General features: G+C 31.7%; 1 non-coding gene across 1 annotated transcript; it reads right to left on the bottom strand.

Moving 5' to 3' along the window:
- Positions 1-599: 599 nt before the first annotated feature.
- On the bottom strand, positions 600-672 carry TRNAV-AAC. Its single transcript has one exon. It is a non-coding gene; the product is annotated as a tRNA-Val (tRNA).
- Between the last annotated feature and the right edge of the window lie 5,328 nt (positions 673-6,000).

The following is a 6,000-nucleotide window of genomic DNA, read 5'->3' as shown; positions in this document are numbered from 1 at the left end:
TATAATACGTAAGTCTTGCCCACATGAATTCTAATATCTTCTCATTTTCCTATTTTTTTCAAATATTTATAATTTGAATAGGATTTTGCTGAGGAATGTGATTTAAGATAGGGTGTGATTTGGGAGTTTGTGTGTGGTTTGGGAATGAGAGTTGTGTGTATATTTATAGGAAAGCAAGGCTCGTTAATTCCACGTAAGCAAAATCTCTTCAATATTACATATGGTTCTTTATGTGTAAAATTACTAATTAGTTAAATTTAAAATTAGGATAAAATAATTAAAAATATAGGAGATTTGAGCCGTGCTAACACTAGTCCACTATAAAGCTGTAGCTTTGATTATCCCTTTTTTCCCATCTGTATCAGTCTTGCCATCCTTCCCACCTCTTTTTTTTGTTTGAATCGTTGCTTGTTTGTTAGGAGAACAGTATTGTTTAATTACAGTATTGTTTAATAACAGAAAAACACTTTGTAAAAAACAGGTTACGTGTTTTCTGCATGCTTAGGCTATAGTTATCCATTAAACCGTTATTCAGTTAAATCGAGCCATTTAAAAAGCCCTATGGACTCATTAAGCCTATATCAGAAGGGTAAAAAATTTGGCTTCGCCCGATTCGAACCGGAGACCTTCAGTGTGTTAGACTGACGTGATAACCAACTACACCACAAAACCATTTCTGTTACTAATTGTTCACATTCTGATAATCTCTGCTTATTGTAGATTTTCTTCTCGTTCTCCCTCGCAACTACTCAATATTTAAGTGTTAACAAGAAGCCTAAAGAAAAAGAAAAAAAAAAAGATATCATCTATGAGAAAACAAGAGAGATCAATGGGTCAAAGCACACCCTAGCTTTTTAATAAAAATAATAAGAAGAGGATCAGAAAAGAATGATGATCAAGTTACCTTCTGCAAGATCCAAGAAGAAGGATGATCATCATGAAGCTACTAGTTGTCATCTTTTTTTTTTTTTGAGACAGATTATTTTTATCAGGGATAAAGTATCACAAATCGAAAATTTAGAAAATCTTAAGTCATAAACGGTTAGGACAAATCTACTTAGAACATCTCCAAAAACAACCTTATATTTGAGGTTTGTAGGTGACCTTCTCCGATGGTAAACCTTAAAAAAAACCTTAAATGTTTTATATTTTTACATTATAGTCCATACTTTAGACAAGAATCAAATAAAAGCATAAAACATTTATAACAACTAAAATCATACAACATAAAACCTTATAAACTACATTTATTAATAAACTATTACATTCTAATAGCAAATTACATATAAATAAAAGACTTAAAAATATATTATTATTCATTATTATTATTATTTCTATAATGTTCCCATATATGGTCAATTAGCGCATTTCGAAGAGATAAATGAGCTTCTTTATTTTTTATTTGTAGATTACGAGCTAAAAATTGTTGAAACCGAGTATTTTCGTTTATTGCCATTTCAACTTGTAGTACTGACACCACTCTTGCATCTCTAATCGGTGCATTGATGTCTAGCTCATCTTCAATTATCATGTTATGCATTATAATGTATCTTGTCATTATATCATGCAAAACTTCTTTCTTCCAAAAACGACATGGTCCTTTTATGATAGCAAACTTGGATTGTAGAACACCAAATGCGCGTTCAGCATCTTTTTGACATGCTTCTTGTCTTTCTGCAAACAATTTTTTCTTTGGACCTTGGGGATCACTATAGTTTGAAGAATAGTTGACCACTTCGGATAAATCCCATCAGTTAGATAATAACCCATGTTATATTCTTGCCCTTGAATAATATAATTAGCTGGAGGAGCTGTACCTTGAGCAAGCTTTGAGAACAAATTAGATGACTTCAAAACATTAATGCCGTTGTTGCTGCTTGGCATACCAAAATAAGCATGTCATATCCACAAATCATAATCTGCAACTGCTTCGAGAATGATTGAGGGTGATCCGCTACGGCCTGCAAATTGTCATGCCCATGCGGTTGGACAATTTTACCACTTCCAGTGCATACAATCTAGACTGCCTAGCATTCCCGGAAATCCTCATTGTGGCCAATGTTAAGAAGTCTAGCAACGTCCTCCGGGGTTGGTGACCTGAGACACCACTCTGAAAATATTTCTGTAATTGCACGACAAAATCTCTTCAAGCATTCGATTGCCGTTGACTCGCCAATTTTGATGTATTCATCAGTGGCATCAGCCGGCATACCGTGAATAGAACCACGATGACTTACATGATTTTCTTCTTGAATGAGTTGATGAGCTAGGCGGTTGTTGTTGGCTAACAAATTGACTGCAATTTGTTCGTCTCGTTCGATTGCTTCATTTTCATTTAGTAACCATTCATCAAACTCTGATGAGTCTGAGGAAGAAGAAGAACTAGAGGAATAATTTATAAAAGATGGACCTCCAATATTAAAATTCATTTTTAAGTTGTAATGCTTTGCTACTTGTCTAACGTCTAATGTCTAATGTCTATGTGCATTTTATAGGTATAAATTTTATTATTTAAGAGGATAGAATTTTTGAATATTTAATAAACATTTATAAATTTATTTAAATTTATATGTAAAAATCAAATTTATAAGAAGATATATAAAATATATAAAAGATACAAAACTGTATGGACTAAAATGATAAACAAGAAAATTATCAAGATATTTTAAAAGATATATAAGTATAAGGACTAAGAAAATATGAAACCTCAAATATTAGGTTTTGTACAGTGTAACTTAAATATAAGGTTTCACTGTACAAAACCTTATAATTTGAGTTTGAGATTTCTTTTGGAGCACATAAAACCTTATATTTGAAGTTTTAAAGTTGCTCTTGGAGATGTTTTTACTACCAATCTCTATTATTAAAAGAGAAGTACCCATTAAAAAATACCCCTAAGTTTTCTAACTTATTTACACTTCCATGCCATTGAGAATTAAATTAAACTACCTATTTTAATGATTGTCTTTTCCAGTTAAATTAATGAGTTTTCCTTAATCAAATTTAAACTTAATGTCATTAAATGATGGAGGTGTATACCTAAGGGTAAACGCAGTAATGGGTTCACCCGAAAGTATATCCGAGGGTTCTCCGTTTGCGACACGGTCGATATAAGGCTTAACATCTTCGTAGCTGACCACTGGTACGTTCTTCTTGAACAGCTCTTTGTCGGAGCTCCCCTCGAGAAAACGGCTGAGGTACTCTGTGTTTGCGTTAGCTTTGAGTATCTTGTTCAATACATTATCTTGTCTTTTTTTGGCATTTGAAGTTAGCTCTTCCAGAATAGAGAGATCACAGCCTTGACTCATATTTTTTTTGTCTAATTCGCCAAACCCATATCAGGGGGTTTCTTTATACCGATGCAAATGTTTAAAAAATGTCAAGCGTGGAAGACGATTTATATTGTTTATACAAGCCAGACTGTACTACACGTGGATCGATTGGAAGGTGGACTAGTCGTGCTTGCTAGTTCAATATATCAACGAGATTTGGATCTGCCAGTATGTCAACAAGCCAATAAGTCAACGTATCCAAATTAAGGCATACAAAGGATCTCTGGTTATTAATACGATTCCAAAATGAAATACAATATTATCATCAATACTTAATTAAAATGAAGATGACGAAACTTCTACATGTACGCAATTTCGAGTTTGATCAGGATGACAAGATGATGCTAAATGATGATTAATGGTTATCTTTGCATAAATGACTCTTTAACATTATTGTCATTTATACAGTTCAAGGAAGGGCATCAAATATCTTCAAACATGTGCAATATCATACATCTTACCTCTGTTAACCATGCATGATGAGGATCCCAATCTATATTATTAAAATAGAAGTACCTATTTGAAAATATTCTTACTTCATTAATTAAACTCCCTATTTTTTTGCTTGTCTTTTTCAGTTGCATTTATGAAATATCCTAAAACGAATAAAACTATCTAATTTATTACTTATCTTTTCAGTTAAATTAATGAAATATGCTTAAATGAATTTAAACTTCCTATTTTATTGTTTGTCTTTTTCAGTTACCTTAATGAAATATCCTTAAATAAATTTGGACATAATGTCATTTAATCAACCAAGAAAACTCATGAGTTATCCTTACGTGCATAATTTTAATAATAGAGATTTTTAAAAAGTGCATCATTAAAATGTTACCTAAAACATGCAGCACTAATATATAACATGCATCAAAGTAGAATTTGACTCATACAATTGTATGGATATTATTTTCAGTTGATTAAATTTAACAATAATTATTTATTCAAAAAATATTTAAGAATGACTATGCTTTTAAAAATTTAAAAATATTGATTTACATTTCAAATAAAAAGGTAAAGATATTAAAAATATTCTAATTAAAATATGTAAAATTTAATATAGTTTTAAGGAAATGGTCAAAATAAAAAAAATTACACTTAAAAAAATCATGATTTTTGTTAACCGGGCGGATCATTATTTATTTGATATCACACACGAAATTTTTTTTTCCGTATTTACAATTATATAATTAACTCTATATACTTATTTTTTTATATTTTTTATATGATATCACACATTCGTAAAAAAATAGATAGTTTAAGATGCAAAAAAATATTTACTTAATAAATATAATATGAATAATTATTACAAATACATCATTTAATAAAATAAATAATTAAAAACTGAAAATTCATATCCATCAGGGTCTAGTTGATTTTAAATCAGAAGCCCATAATAAATTTAAATCTAACAAAGTTTCTTTATTCCTAATACTTATCATCATTATTTTGACTATTCTTCCTTGGAGCAGTAGCAGATCAATAATAGTTTTAAGTATGTTCTATCTTCCTCTGAGCAGCAACCGTTTAATATTGATTTCGAGTCTGTTGTAGATTCTTTCTCAGAGCAGCATCTAAAAAAATATTGATCACGAGACTGTTCTAGCTCTTTCCATGGAACAACAGACGATCAATGATTATTATGAATTTATTATATAGCATATCCCTTGAAGCAGAAGCTGATCAATATTGATTATGAGTCTGTTCCGGAGCAGGAGCCGATCAATATCATATGCAAAGTTCAAGAGAATATTAAGGATGATCATAAAGCTCTTATTTATCATCATCATCATCATGACTTTGTTTCACTAGAGAAGCAGTCAATCAATGAAGTTCGTCATCATAATCCAGAGATTCCACACCAAGGATAAAAAAAAGAATGATCAAGTGTTTGATCAGTATGCTACTCTCCGCCCCCACAGAAAGCTCTGAACATTAGAAATCTGAGCACAGAATATTTTAGATACACCAAGAAGACACAACCAAAGAACTATGACAACAAAAAACTAAGACATTCTCTGGTTTCAAATTTATTCACTTCACAAGGCTAATAAAAACCAAATGCGTCTGCCGGAAGTCAAACCCAGGTCTATTACTTGGTAGGCAATTATCCTAACCGTTGGACTACAGACACTACATGACTAACAATTACGTTTTCCTTTACATATTATAAGTATCCTAACCGTTGGACTTCAGAACTTTATATCTTACCTTGTCGTTCCATAGCTCTTCAAAACATATCGCCACTTCCACCGTTCCACGTAAAAATTCTCCACCGTAGTCTTTCTTATACCATACCCATTGTCCTGTCACTGTGTCCACAAATCTCTTCACCAATGCCGAAGATTTGCAATCTTGATATATCAGTTGTCAAGCATTTGTGTGTAGACTAAAACCAGCATTGGCTTCTACTTGATGATTATTCTCATGTCTCCTTATCATTTTTGTCCTCGGGAAATTGAAGAGGAGTTCGTGGAGTTTAGTATGCCAATGAAGACAATGATGTGGTGGATCAAGCCAAAAAGGATAAAATGTTTGATTTTGAAGAAAGTTCCTAACAATAGCACGAAGAAAGCCGGCTTAGCCGAACGTCTCACCGGGTAAGTCCTATTTCCTTGTTCATTCTGTTAACTCTGAATACAGTATAGAAGAGAATATTGATGAGATCAAA

The sequence above is a fragment of the Brassica oleracea genome, chromosome C8 (genome assembly GCF_000695525.1).
Source record: "Brassica oleracea var. oleracea cultivar TO1000 chromosome C8, BOL, whole genome shotgun sequence".
In the NCBI taxonomy this organism is placed as follows: domain Eukaryota; kingdom Viridiplantae; phylum Streptophyta; class Magnoliopsida; order Brassicales; family Brassicaceae; genus Brassica; species Brassica oleracea.
The sequence above is the reverse complement of the archived record's forward strand: the minus strand, read 5'-3'. Positions and strand labels throughout refer to the sequence as shown.